General features: G+C 35.9%; 1 pseudogene; it reads right to left on the reverse strand.

The window, feature by feature from the left end:
• Nucleotides 1-12864: 12864 nt before the first annotated feature.
• LOC134247771 (toll-like receptor 4) lies at nucleotides 12865-15826 on the reverse strand (annotated as a pseudogene).
• Between the last annotated feature and the right edge of the window lie 223 nt (nucleotides 15827-16049).

A 16049-nucleotide genomic window follows, 5' to 3' on the forward strand; every position in this document is an offset into this window, starting at 1 on the left:
GGGGGCGGGGTGGTCGGGGGTAGGTGGAAATATTTAACTTATTTCACTCTTCTTTTTGTTTTTAAATACCGTACGATTTTGTTATCATTGCCGTCTGATAATATATTATCAGACTGGTAATTATTATTATCGGACGGCTACAGGTAAATTTTTAGACTGCAAGAACAAAGGCATGACGTCACAGCAATGTTTTAAATACATCGATGTCCTCAGTGCGAAGCTACGCACAGCATCATTTTTAACATATGGGCTTGTCATCCGGATTATTAAATGTTAAATAAATTTTTAAAAAATTTGAATCTTAATTCTTTAAATATACTTAAAAGTTGTTAAAATAAAGATCCTGACACTTTCAGCCCAGAAAAACCACGTTAAAAAAAGACGTACCACACCTATATACATAAACCCTATAGAGCCCATATGATCATTAATAGGATTTTTGCTTTTGAAACAGTATGAAAATTTACTTTTCTACACCTGCATAAAATTATTTCAGAAGATTTTGTTTAAAAGTAAAATAGATCGATGGCTGATATACGTATGTAAATTGCGGCTATAATATGTAACACCTCTCGTAATATTATGATTAACTTGAAATTGACATATACTCATCCAAGTTCAAGATTTTGTTTCGTGGAATTGCAGACAATTAATGTTTAAATCCTTCAATTTCGTACATTATTTCTTTTTTATTAATATTTTGGCAGCCAAGCTAGCACAATATTATTTTGCTTGTATAACGAAGGGCAGACGTGATTATGATATTCCATGTTTTCACAGTGATATGGATCCAGAAAAAAGGGGTTGGGGGGGGGGGGAGGTCCATTTTTTCAATTTGTTAATTACAACGAAGATAGTGTACAGCTTTAAAACGAAAACAGGCGATTGAAAGGGGGTGAAATTGGAGGTAATAGAAATAGACCTCTGTTAATACATGTAATTTAATGATATCGAGTAAAGTTTAAGTGATTCATCTTGAAAAAAATCAATTACCATCTAAAATAATTACAGTCTTTATGATGTCACAATTGACGTATTTGTATTACTTTTAACGTCATGTTCAAAGACTGACGAAGAGAAATGTAACTTATATGTTTTTTGAGTTTTGAATTTAGATAATATAAATCGAAGATCATGCCTCTCCACAAATTTCGTTTCAAACGAACTACTGACTATTTTTTTTAATATATTGTGTGTAATTTTTATACAATTATTGTTATATAAACCAAATATTACCGAATGTTTAACAAAACTGGTGAATCTTTGCGACATCAAAATTTAAATGTAAAGGCATATTTCATATTGGCCACACGTATGAACAACGATTATATTAAGCGTGTAGATTCGTATCAGCAATATTTATACATATGGTAAGTACGAAATTTGTTCTTGACTGTGGCCACACTTAATTTTGGGAAAATCTGTCGAAAAATCGGCATTTTTTAACGTTTTTATGAAACCGTCGCATCTTCAAACCATCGCACGTGCGTAACAGCGCATTATTTAATAAAATGAGTTACGTAAGGAAAAGAAGTATGTTGTCCTCTAATAATTAACGTATAATACCAGCCATAAATAGAAACTCGATTTTTGTGAAAAACACAGGGCCAAATATGATGGTTCGTGGCTTTACCTCTTTGTGTTTTGAATTTGCCGCCTTTACGCCCGTATTAATATCGAGATCGGTTTCTTTCTTTTGTTTACGTATTTTCGATCGAGCTCGGCCTACGCGAAATTTGTTTTCAGTAAGCAGCTTCCTGTGTAAACACGTTTTTGGTTTGACTTTAAAATTTGGTTTATTTTCTAGGTGTTTGTTATTTATTTGAACTTGTAATTGATTTTCAGGTAAGGTTTGGGTTTATTGCATTGCATATATTTACTATTTAGGTATAATCCCTTTGCATATTTCTTATTTTTAGTGAAATTTAACCAGACTTGCACTTGCATATTTGAGAACCTAGTGTTGATCATTTTTTTCTTTATTTATAATCTTTTGTGACTTGCATACTCAAATCATTTGACCGGAAGTAAGGTAAAGTAACCGGAAGTAGAAATCTATTTTTGTTTTTCAGGTTTATAAATAGCATACCAAATTTATTTTAGTTCCACACGTGAACTACCCCCCTGAATTGAAAGTTATTTTTGAATATTAGCCCAGTATTTCATTTGTTCATTTAGAACAACCCTCCATTGCTTATCTGAAATTATTGAAAATTTTATCTGGTGTGAATTTCTAAAATTACCAATTTACCATTTTCATTTACTGAAATTTTGCATATAAGGAAAATTTTCACATTGATTCATGAACTTAGTTTATTGTTTACTGTTTACTATCACATTCATCATCATGTCGAACACCAAGGAGACAACAGAAACAACACAGCAAGAGGAAATAACCTTTACCGCAGACGGAAGTGAGCAACATTGTAGACGCACTAGCATCAATGAAGATTAAGCCGAAAGCCGACACTCCACAAGATTTCTTGCAGTGGATGGAATCCATGACTAAGCCAACGGAAGTGAAGATGGAGCACCATTATGCTAGTCCTACCACAACAGAATCAAAATCAGTTGTCAACTTTCATTATCCAAAGATATCCTTCTTCTCTGGTAACACCAAAACTGACACTTCCTACGACGTATGGAAATATGAGGTTGAGTGCCTTCTTAGAGAGTCTTACAAGCCTGAAGTGATACATCATGCCATACGACGTTCTCTAAGAGGAGAGGCAAGTAGAGTCCTTATGCATCTTGGCCCAGGAGCTTCCGTTGAGGCCATTATCAACAAGCTTGACAGTATTTATGGAACTGTTTCCGAGAGAGAGGATATCCTGGCCGAATTTTTTAGTGCTCATCAGGAAGAGGATGAAGAGTGTGCCAGATGGAGTTGTCGCTTGGAGGATATCATCAGTAAAGCACAACAGAAAGGACTAGTTGGTTACCATGAATCACAACAAATGCTACGTACTATGTTCTTTAAAGGATTACGACCAACATTGAAGGACATTTGTGGTCATTTATATGACAAGTGCCTTACATTTGACAGTTTAAGAGCTGCAGTTAGGAAGGTGGAATTGGAGCATCAGCCACCCAGTGAGAAGAAGAAGTTACCTACTGCGAAGTCAGCAATTCCTGTGGATCCATCAACAAAGAGTTTTGAATCTCTTGAAGCTCAGATCCAACAACTGACTAGTGAGGTTAGGGGAATGAAGCAGCAATACGGTTATAGCTACAACCCACAGATACCTCAGCAGTACAGACCAACAAGGCCGTCCTTCCAACGAGGAAGAAGACGAGGAAGTTATAGAGGATTTCCTAGTCAGTCAGTTAGGATTCCTCAGTCAGATGTTGTGTCAGACACACCGAGGTACGAGTATGAAGCCCCTACCTGTTATAAATGTGGACAGAAGGGTCACATAGCCATTGGATGCCGAGTCCGAATGGATCACAGAAGGGCTCATTTAAACTCCAAGAAGCCAGCGTCTGGGGACAAGGGGTTGGCAACAGAACAAGGAGTCCCAAAGTTCCAATAATCGGATCATCAAATGAGATTAGAGTGTCCATCAATGATGTCACATGTTCTGCACTTATCGACACGGGAGCTACAGTCTCGATTATCAGTGAAGCCTTTTATTACCAGAATTTAAGCAGAGATGTGGAGCTACATTCTATAGAAGAGGCTATAAGGATAGAATGTGCAGATGGACAACTCATGCCTTACCTCGGCTATGTTAGCGTTAACCTGACACCATTTGGAATTCCCGGACTAGACCAATTACAGGATTGCTTATTCCTGGTTGTACCCAATAGTACTTACAACGCCCATGTACCTGTTCTCATAGGGACAAATATCTTACAGAGTCTCATTGATGTCACTAGAGAGGAACATGGTTCGAGATTTTTACAGGAAGCCAGACACCATGGTACTTAGCCTTCAGTAGTATTGTACTTAGGGAGAGAGACTTGCAGAAAAACGGATATGCCTTAGGACTGGTGAAGAGTGCAGAAACAACAAGAATTGTGATTCCACCGAACAGTAGTACCACCATCACAGGATATGTTGATAAGAAGATCCCATATCAGCAAGTTACTGTTATGATGCACCAATCCTCAAGATCATGTATCCCAGATGATGTCGATATAGAGGCAACACTACACCAGTACATGTACGACGAACATCAGCTGTTGCCTGTTACCATCAGCAATATCACCACGAGGACCATTTCCATTTCACCTAAAGCCATCATATGTGAAATTCAGCCTGTAGTTATAGAGGATACTGGTAAATTTTCTAACAGTGAACCAACATCATCACCTGAGTTGGAGAGGATACTAAGTAAGATTCATTTACCAGACGACATTACCGAAGAAGAAAAACAGGCCTGCAGAGACTTAATAGAATCTTATCAAGACATCTTTTCTACTGGTGATACAGATATAGGGACAACGGATAAAGTAAAGCACCGCATTGAATTATCCGATGAGACACCATTTAAGCAGAAATATCGTAGAGTACCACCAGCCATGATAGAGGAAGTGCGGTCCCATATCAAAGATCTATTAGCAGCAGGAATTATAAGACCGTCCCATTCTCCCTTTTCGTCGAATGTGGTGTTAGTACGCAAGAGCGATGGGTCATTGCGCCTCTGCATCGACTATAGACAACTTAACGCACGGACCATTAAGGACAATTATGCACTACCAAGGATTGAGGAAATCTTGGATTCCCTCTCCGGTAATACTTACTTCAGCGTCCTTGACATGAAGTCCGGCTACCACCAGATCGAGATTGAGGAACATCATAAAGAGAGAACTGCATTCACAGTGGGACCCCTAGGTTTCTATGAATTCAACAAGATGAGTTTTGGTTTAGCGAACGCCCCAGCCACCTACCAACGGCTACAAGAAGAATGTTTAGGCGACCTTCACCTCAAAATTTGTTTTATTTACTTAGATGATCTAATCATATTTTCTTCTTCTTTTAGGCAACATCTTGATCGACTACAACAGGTTTTTCAGCGAATTAGGAGTTACGGACTTAAACTTTCTCCTAAAAAATGTTCTTTTCTTATGAGTAGGGTTAAGTATGTGGGACATATTGTCTCCAAGGATGGGGTTGAGCCAGACCCAGACAAAATTTCCAAGGTAAAAAACTGGCCAGTACCAACTAATGCAGAACAGGTTCGACAGTTTTTAGGTTTTGCTGGCTACTATAGAAAATTCATTAAAGATTTTGCCAAAGTTGCCAGACCACTGATAGATGTAATGGCTGTAGGGAAGAAACCTAGGAGTAACAGCAAGCAAAAGATAGACCCAAGATGGAAATGGAATCAAGATCAACAAGTGGCATTCGACATCCTTAAAGAAAAACTTACAACTCCACCCATATTAGCGTATCCAGATTTCAGCATACCTTTTAAGCTGCACACAGATGTCTGCCAAACTGGATTGGGAGCAGTATTGTACCAAACGCAAAATGGGTCGGACAGAGTTATTGCATATGCCAGTCGTGGATTAAGCCGCTCGGAGAAAAATTACCCTACACATAAACTCGAGTTTCTGGCATTGAAATGGGCAGTCACTGAAAAATTTGCAGATTATCTCCAAGGAAAAGAATTCACAGTTTTCACCGATAACAATCCACTTACCTACGTATTAAGCAGTGCGAAATTGGACGCGACAGGACATCGTTGGATTTCTTCTTTGGCAGGTTACAATTTCAAAATTCTCTACAAACCAGGTAAAAGTAATATTGATGCAGACAGCTTATCCAGACTGAATGAAACTGAGACCATTTCTTCAGAATCTATCAAAGCCATATGCCAGATAGGTCAACCTTATGCAGAGACATTGTGTGTAGATGAGGAGATATGCCAGTTTATGCAACCTGTTAGTGAACCTGGAAATCATTTTGATATTGTTGCACTACAAGATGATGACTCTACTATCTCTTATTGGAAGCAGCAAGTCCTCACAGGAGTTCGACCTAGTAAGAACTCACTCCAGACAGAAAGTGACCTTATTTTTCACAGGAACTTCTCAAAACTGAAGATGAAGGATGGAGTTTTGATACGAGAAGTTAAGAACGAGGGGAACACACTTGAACAGCACATAATCCCAGCCTCATCTATTCCAACAGTACTCAAGTATCTCCACAATAAGATGGGACATCTAGGCCGTGATAAAACTTTATCATTGGTACGACAAAGGTTTTATTGGCCGAGAATGCAAAAAGATGTCACAACTTGGATTGAGAATTGTGAGAGATGCACCAAGAGGAAGAGGCCAGGTGAGAAGACAGAATTAGTTAACATCACTACATCACAGCCGTTAGAGTTAGTATGCATGGACTACCTTACTTTGGAACCATCAAAAGGAGGCATTCAGAACATTTTAGTTATTACTGATCATTTTACTAAATTTTCCATTGCAGTTCCAACAAAGAATCAAACAGCTAGGACAACAGCAGAAGCCATCTTCAACAATTTCATCATTCATTATGGAATTCCTGAGAAATTACACTCTGATCAAGGTACAAATTTTTGTAGCAATATTATTAAAGAATTATGTTTACTTTTAGGCATTTCCAAATCCAGGACCACTCCATACCATCCAATGGGAAATGGAATAACAGAGAGATTTAACAGAACCTTGTTGTCCATGTTAAGAACTTTAGAGAATTCCCAGAAAGCAGATTGGAAGCGACACATCAATAGCCTGGTACATGCATACAACTCTACCGTCAATGACACAACAGGATTTACACCATTCTTCCTCATGTTCGGTAGAGAACCGAAGCTGCCTGTTGATGTTGTTTTTGGACTGTCTAGATCCTATGATGATGACAAGTGTACCACCAAGTATATTGCTGAGATGAAGAAAAGATTGCAAGATGCGTACAAGCAAGCGGAAACAGCAATAAAGTCCTCTCAGCAAAGACAGAAGTCCAATTACGACATTAGGGCCAGAGCAGCCATATTGAATGTTGGGGATAGAGTGCTTGTCAAGATTGTGGCATACGATGGTAAGCACAAAATATCAGACAAGTGGGAAGATGTGCCTTACGAAATCTTATCCCAACAGAACAAGAACATTCCTGTATTCAAGGTGAGACGAGAGGATGGCGAAGGACGATGTAGAGTTCTGCACCGTAACCTATTATTGCCAATAGGATCCAAGTTTGCATCCTCTTCACCTCCAGTACCCAAACCTAGACAAAGAAGGGAGGCAGAGAAAAGAGATGAACATGAAGATTCTAATAAAAAAGATTCTTTTTGTATTTCAGATTCGGAGAGTGAATTTTCATTTATAGGTAACCCTATAGTGTCCAAGAATTCACCACCAGAGACCTCCAGTCAAGAGGGTGACGACCTGTCTTCGGCCGGAGAAGCTTCAGCACCTGATTCCGAAGAGGACGCTCTTCAGCAGCAGGAGCCTGCCAATCAGCTTGAAGGTGATGATGATCAAGTTGAAGAAGTTCAGATTGTAGAAGAAGACGAAGTTGTTGAGCAAGATGATGAGCCTTCCATAGATGAAGATGAACCTTTGCAAGACACCCCAGTTCCTGCTCCAAGGCAGTCGACAAGACAAAGAAAGGTCCCAGAATGGACGAAAGATTACGTGATGATGACGCAAGGTAAAGCAGAACCAGATTGGTTGCGTAGAGCCAACTTTGTGAAAGAGATGATGAGAGATGGCCTTTTACAGAGTGTAGACTCTAATTTGTGCCAGACAACTCTTTTAAACATTGTGTCAACATCTCAGTAATACCCAGGTATGTATTTTAGTATCATTGTAGATATCCGTATTTTTTTATGCCGTGAACCTCACTGTTGAATGAAGTGGACGTCATTCTGCAACCAGGGGGAGGTTGTAGTAGTGTGTATAATATGGGTATATAATAAATGTTTTAAATTTAATGTAAATAAATTCAACTACCATAATATACAAAAGTATAAAAAGCTTGATCCGCTCCTTTATATCCTTAGCCCTTTACCTGTACACCTGTATATAGATAATTAGTTACCTTAGGGCAGTTCAAAGGTTTTGGAGTGTTATTGATTCTTATTGGTAGTTTGGTTGTTAAGTTGATTTTCATTGGTTTTATTCTTATGGTCATTGGTTTTACCGCCAAAATATTCATTCTTTGTCTTGTTGAGGTAATGACCAAGACTGTATTTTATGGATTCCTATGACTTTGACTTTTGGACTGACAAATTCCATTTTCTGGTAAGTACTAACTTTCCTTATTACTAATTGTCAAGTAATATGTCTATTCCATAGATTTGCATTTATTAAGATCCCAATTTCACTTTATATTAATTGAATGAATGACCATGAGAGAAAGATGTTATTTTTATGATTGGAATTATTGATTATAAAGATCAGTAATGTATTATATTATAAGTGTAAATTGTTATATTCAAGTTACACCATATGTTTTTATGACCCAGATATTTGGTTACTTTGTTCAAAGTGAACAGATGATTTTATTTTAAAGGAATATATATTTTAATGTATACTGTATTAAATTACAGAGTCCATATACATTCATTGCAAGTCTGTAAACATCACACATTCATGTGGAAGCCTTTTCCCACAGAATGGTGAGGAATTATTTGTTTTAATTAGTACTATTTTTTTATGCCTTTATATATGGGAGAAGATATGTAATGTTTATATATTCACTATAAGAGTTATCTCCCTTAAACGTATTGAGAGTAAATGTACATATATATATATCATCCATAATATATATCATTATGAATATGTTACTATGAAAACTACATGTATAGATGATTGATGATTGATTTGATGTGCTATTATATTGTTGTTTTATTATATTTCAGGGCTATAACATTTGTATTACATAAAGTGCTTACTGTGTCGAATAAATAAGACCTGAACCCTGACAGAGGCGTGTTTGTGTTCTTGATTACCACCCCCTGTTACATAGGTTATCACGTGATCGGGCCGTAAAACTTCATATTTCCCGTCGTCGGCACGCTTTTCATCATATTCCACCTCTTCGGAACACCTACTGAATTTTTTCCGCAATATAGTTCTCGTTCGTTGAACGAAAACTCCCGAGAGAAGTAGACGTAACAATAGCCTGGTTTACGTCAAAAAACTAATGATAATGTGTTGAGCAAAGGTTTTTATAGTAACTTTGAAAATGAATTTGAGAGAGGTGCGGCATTTGAAAGTTTATGTTTATTTCAAAGGTTTTGCTTGTTTCGGTATAATAAACAATTCATTGCATGAATGTTCGGGAAACATGAAGACTTATTCAGCCAAGAAATATCATATTCCCCTCGGGCGAAGCCCTCGGGGAATATGATTTTTTCTTGGCTGAATAAGTCTTCATATTTCCCTCACTATCATGCAATAAATGTATAATACAAATAAAGTTGTTTTCTATTTATCTCTTAAAGGAATGGAGAAACGTACCACGCCGTAGTTTGAACTTGACACATCCCCACCCCACCCCACTGAACTTTATACGTGTTTTCCTCAATCTACGATATCTGACCATTTGCCACAAAAAACGTATAACGCCTCTAGATGCTGCTAATACATACCGAAAAGTAATATTTTATAATCGTGGGACACACCGCCGCTTTGTTTATGTGGGAAGACACATCTACATAATGGTTAAATGGTAAATTTAAACCAATTGGTCTTTTTCATATCATAGACAACTGCATGTCCAAAAAAAGAACTCAAAAGATTGCACATCTTAAGCTTGTGATTCGTCAATAGACAAATTTACTCCGAAAAAATTACCCTAATTCTACACATAAGTACTCCGAAATTTAAAGGATGCTAGAGTTCTTCATTGACAATATTTATATAGATACTTTAGATACTTAATGTCTTTAAACAATGCAATGGTATCCTAAAGGGTTCTAATTGTGTCCTTTTTTAGCCGACCTGATTTTTTTTTATTCCTATGAAGTTGTATTACCACTTGTATATTGCCTTCAATTACGAAACAATTTAGAGTGTCACTTCTGTTGACTTCATATTTGAATATTATAAAGATGATAATGCAATTAACTCACAACTAAATTGACAAACAGGATGAGCTAGCTCTGCTCAACATTGCAGACTTTCTTTATTTAAAATGTAGCTTTCTGCAATCATCTGTGCATATAGTGCTTATGGATCACAATTGTGGATCCCAATTTGCTACCCAAGAGCTTGCTCTTAAAACAGTATTTTTCCATCCGAAACAGGCTACTCACAGACAGGTTGATTTCACAAGGATTTAACATTTTCCTTTGAAGTGAGACATTCGTAAAAACTTCTGTGGTTTTTGTTATGACCTTATTAACAAATACAGTATAACATATCACCGAGTTGTATTTTTACTGACTTGTTTCATACCAATTGTCAGGTTTTACTGTTCGAAAACGTGATGTTACATCTAATTGATACATAGGATCCTCGACACGTCCGACTGGCCATGTAACTTTTTTTTAGAAATATGATCCAAACTCTGGAAATTCTGGAGATTTATATTTAAACCCTTCCACGGAATAAGGTTGCTTCAATTATTATCATTTTTTATTATTCTACTGTTCATACAGTGCTTTATGAAAAAAAAAAAAATAATCTAGATCGCTATGCAACATAGTAAAAATACAATTATGAAAACATTGAAACATTGACAGGAATAAAAGTAATGCTGAATGGCACAAGAGATAACATTATTTGGCATTGATAACCTTCAAAAATAAAATATTGAAAAACTGATATGGATATTAGGTTATAAACTTCAATCTTAATATAGGTCACTGTGATGTATTTATGGTTTTTTATAGCTTTATTATTAAAAATATTTTCAGTCCTAATTGGTTAAGAATCATCAAATTTTGTGAGCTGGTGCAACTTGGGTCATAGGATACTTAGGATTAGAGGCTTCAATTAGAAGTGATAGATTGTACAATTTATCAGAAGAGCGATTCAAGGTCCTTGGGTTCTTGTTTTTATTCCTATGAAGTTATATTACCGTTTGTATATTGCCTTCAATTAAGAAACAATTTAGAGTGTCACTTCTGTTGACTTCATATTTGAATATTATAAAGATGATAATGCAATTAACTCACAACTAAATTGACAAACAGGATGAGCTCAGCTCAACATCGCAGACTTTCCTTATTTAAAATGTAGTGTTCTGCAATCATCTGTGCATAGTGCTTATGGATCCCAATTTGCTACCCAAGAGCTTGCTCTAAAAACAGTATTTTTTCCATCTGAAACAGGCTACTCACACACAAGTTGATTTCACAAGGATTTAACATTTTCGTTTGAAGTGAGACATTCGTAAAAACGTCTGTGGTTGTATTTTCACTGACTTGTTTCATACCAATTGTTAGGTTTTACTGTTCGAAAACGTGATGTTACATCTAATTTATACATAGGGCCCTCGACACTTTTTTTTAGAAATATGATCCAAACTCTGGAAATTCTGGAGATTTATATTTAAACCCTTCCACGGAATAAGGTTGCTTCAATTATTATCATTTTTTATTATTCTACTGTTTATAAAGTGCTTTATGAAAAAAACCAAATTAATCTAGATCGCTGTGCAACATAGTAAAAATACAATTATGAAAACATTGAAACATTGACAGGAATAAAAGTAATGCTGAATGGCACAAGAGATAACATAATTTGGCATTGATAACCTTCAAAAATAAAATATTGAAAAACTGATATGGATATAAGGTTATAAACAGTAGAAAGAAATGAAAATACAATCAATTCGAAGAATTATCATAATAATGAAATAATCAATTTACGTCACATATATGATTTTTTTCATGCATAAATTCTCATTTTAAAAAATTCTACATAATTCATCAAATATAAACAAAATCAATAAAATTTATCATGATTTATACCTCTTTAAAAAGACGATTTTTTGGCAAAAGTGTAACAGACGAACATAAACGCAAATATAAAGGTAGACATTTCTAGAGGGATGCTACAGCCACGTGGAGACGTCTATTGCCCTAAAAAATGCTAAATAGGAGTTCGACTTAGCTATCTTTGCAGTGTCTGATGACTTGCTGATCTTAGGAGGGAACGTCAAGGTCGATGTTGGTGAGCTTTTCAATGTACCTCAGTGCCAGTTGTTAATAACTTTGTATGTATGTATAAAGAAGAATTTTGAATTGGACGCGTTTAACAATTGGTAGAAAATGCAAAGGCTTGAGCTAGAGTGGTACTGTAAATTCATAATTATATGCAAAGAATTATATATAATTATCGCGTAATTTTGCAAGAAGCATCTCTCGTGAAATCAAATTACATGCTGTTATTTTTATGTGCTGAAACCAATGTAAATTCTGTTGATCTACCTTCCATTTAAGAAAAATTATTCTCGCGCTTTGATGTTGAATTGTCATTTCGCAATAATAAATACTCACGAAAAATAAAGAATAAAAAATAATATGCTCCGTCCTTTTGGTACGGGTAATACAACGTGCCGCTATATTCTTTGCTGAATGGCTAGATCGGTTTTATTTGTACCATAAAGTGGATCAGTAGCATAGTCGAGCCTAGATGCCACAAGTGCACAGACTATGATCTTGCAAGCATTCTCTGTAATCATCGGTCGTGTTCTACCATTGTTCCTTAGATTGAAGTAGCATGCACGAGGAACGGACGTATTTTGCTTTTGCATGCTGAGATATACCTATCAAACCGTACACCGAGGTACTTTACGCTGCTTGTCTCACTAATGCCGGTGCCACTAAAGTTAAGATGATACAGTGACGAGGAGATTCTTTTATTTGATGTACACCGAGGTACTTTACGCTGCTTGTCTCACTAATGACGGTGCAACTAAAGTTCAGTAAAAACTATAAAATCTGTTTTATTCTCGTTTAGTTTCAGCGTTTTGGTGCACATTCACTGTCTCAAAAGTCTCACAACAGTGTTATTCCACATGTCCCTAGGTTTAACGAAGTCTAATTATTTCTGCCCAAGGGATTTTGATAATTTTTTGATAACTAATTTTTACTGTTATATTTATTGTTTTAGGATTAAAAAATCGAATGTTTACCACCTCGATTTCTTAGGGGGTCATCTCAAATGTTGTCAAACTTTACTATTGGAACCTATGGGAATTTTTTGGAAAATCGCCAAATTATGACATATTTTCCATATTTTTTGTACTTCTGCCCTAGGGATTTCTTCTTCATTCAAGTAAATGGAAGTTAATGTAAAAGTTACCAAATTGTGAAATTTCAAAAAAATTCACCATCTCGATTGATCTAGGTTGTAGTTATTATGTTTATTTTTTCGAAGCCAAATACCATTAAAATTGAAATATTACGGTACAAATTCATATCTTTGCAGATAAATTTTCGGCGCATACACTTTTATTCGGCAGAAGTAGCAATTTTTAGATTGCTAGTATGTTTCTTGGGAAGTTATGTCATCAGTTTTTAGTACAATATTCATCGACGTCTTGAACATACAGGCGAGTCATGCGTCACTCTTTAGCGTCATGCATTGCTTACAAAATCCGAATATGGTGACGTTGTTAGAGCCATTTCAACGTTCTTTTTCCAATTATTGTCCGTAAAATCACATTTCCAGATCAGCAGGAGTTACAAATAATGTTAATTTTGTATTAAAATTAAAATAATTTTCAAAGGTGTTCTGTCACACAAATGACTGCATGAAATTATAAAGCTGCACAATGTGATGCGCACTCGAATTAGACTCGGCCTCGTTAAAAACAAGGTAAGCTTTAGAATCACCAGCATAACTATGATGGTGTATGTTGTTTTGGAACAGATGCTACCAATAGGCTTGGAAAGATTATTAAATCAATTGCTGCTAGTTATCATAACCTCGAATCTTTTAAGTGTCCGAAACCATTGTCCTACGATTTAAGTGTCTCTTTAATTTCGATCTGAAGGCTGTTACTTCCTCCTGGTCCCCTCCCTCCGGGAATTCTAAATATGATTTTGATTCTATCAGGTCCATTAAAGACAGTGATAATTTTTTTCATCGCCCTTTCCTCGAGAGCCACAAGAAAAAGAACCTTTTCACCATTTCGGGAATATATAGATTCCATGCAAGCCATGTTCAGTTCAAACATACACCAGTATGATTCTAAAAACTGTGACGTCATAATGCAAAGAGTTTGTCTGCTGTTATGAATGGCGTTTGTGGTGTTATCTTCAATCCCTGTCCCTGGGATGAAATCACGATGATGTATACACAGCCTCAAGTCGCATTTATCTTCGAGGAACTTCACTAGAGAAATAACGAACTGTCGGTCACTTTCAGCATAGGACACAAAGGCATCAAAGTGATACTCTTTTCCATGATATTTCCGGTTACGTAGTTCGTCGTCTTTGTACTTTTCCCTTGCAACATAATACATATATCTTAATTTCCACCTATATCTATAAAGAATTCGACTGAGAGTGGTTGTCAAGGCAACGATTATTAATCACGTCATAATCACGATAAGAAGAGTATAAGAAAAACATTGTTTCTCCAAAGTTTGAAGTAGATTTTCAATGTCAGAAAAATGGATCTTTGATGAATTTAAGAAAACACAAGAATAGTTATGGAAATACAGAAATTTGATATTTTTTGAAAACTGCATCCACTTTATAAATTCCAAGTTTTCACAATTGCATCTTAATCTGTTATCTTTTAAATTCACTGATATTTCTCTTCTTTGTGAAAATGAATCTAATGCCTTTCTAGTTTTCGTATTCAAATATGATAACTGATTATTTGAGAGGTCTAAATTTGAGAGATTTGTCATATGATTTATAGGTATCGAAAACTTATTCAAAGAATTATAACTTTATTTATTCAGATTACGGAAAATTTTATCCGGAAGAGAAACAATTCTGTTCCTATTTAAATCCAAAGTGGTCAACATACGAAGATATTGAAAAATTTCTCCATTCTCATCCATTTCTAAAGTTTCACCCAATGTATAATGAGAGAGGTTGAGGTAAGATAAATTTCTAAAATACTGAAAGAAATTCGGTGAAATATAACCGCAGAAATTATTGGAGAAATCTATATATTCTACACTTTCGAATCAAATTATAGGACCGTTCAATTCGTAGATGATATTATTTTGCATGAAGATACGTGTCAACATGTGAGCCGTTTTGAAAACAATCCTGTAGGGTAAATTTGTACAAATTGTCATGGAAATGGCCAAAATATACTAATATTGTATTTTCCTTACAAGGATAATGATAATTTAGGGCTCTTCGTCAAAATATCATTAGGTTCTGCAAGCCTTTTGCCGACTGCTCTGGTATCATTACAGTTTATCAAAAATTCTGTTGTTAACACTTGACGGAAAGAAGCTTGAAAACTCACATTGATACTGACTATATTTGGCAAATCGCCAAACTCCGCCAAATAAAATCCAAAACTCAGAATGTTATTCGCTAAATTTAGATGTTGGAGAGACTTTGGTAATTCTGTTGTAACTACTTCTTCAAGACTGTTGATGCGATTTGACGCCAAATTCAGTTCCTCTAGTTTTGTGTGTCTGAGAAAAACAGTATGATATTTCATGAGATTGAAACTGACACCGTACGTGCATTGTAATTTTTAAAATTTGAACTCGAATTGAAGTAGAATTTCGTAAGTCACTCGATACATTAACAATAACTTCTATAGTTAATTCCTGATTATTTGAAATATCAAGATGTAGAATGTTTGGGGAGTTCTCAAAAGCACCGAGCTCAATAGACCTAAGTTTATTGCTAGAAACACTTAAATTTCTCAGTTCTTTATATTTTCCTAGTGAGGCTGCATCCATTTTTATAGCCGCACTTTCTAAAGAAAGTTCGGGTATATTGTTGTTACTCATGTCCGTCCGTCCGTCCGTCCGTCTGTCACACTTTTCTTCCCTGAACTCCTCCTACAATTTACACAGTAGCTTAATCATCTTTTGGGAGATGGTTGGTGGTGTCATGTAGATGTGCAGTAAGGTTTCGGAATTTTGATTTTGCCCCGGGGGGTCAAATGGGGGTCGAAAAATG

Source organism: Saccostrea cucullata, unplaced genomic scaffold (assembly GCF_032062105.1).
Source record: "Saccostrea cucullata isolate Sc308-1 unplaced genomic scaffold, CSIRO_AGI_Scuc_v1 ctg812, whole genome shotgun sequence".
Taxonomy (NCBI): domain Eukaryota; kingdom Metazoa; phylum Mollusca; class Bivalvia; order Ostreida; family Ostreidae; genus Saccostrea; species Saccostrea cuccullata.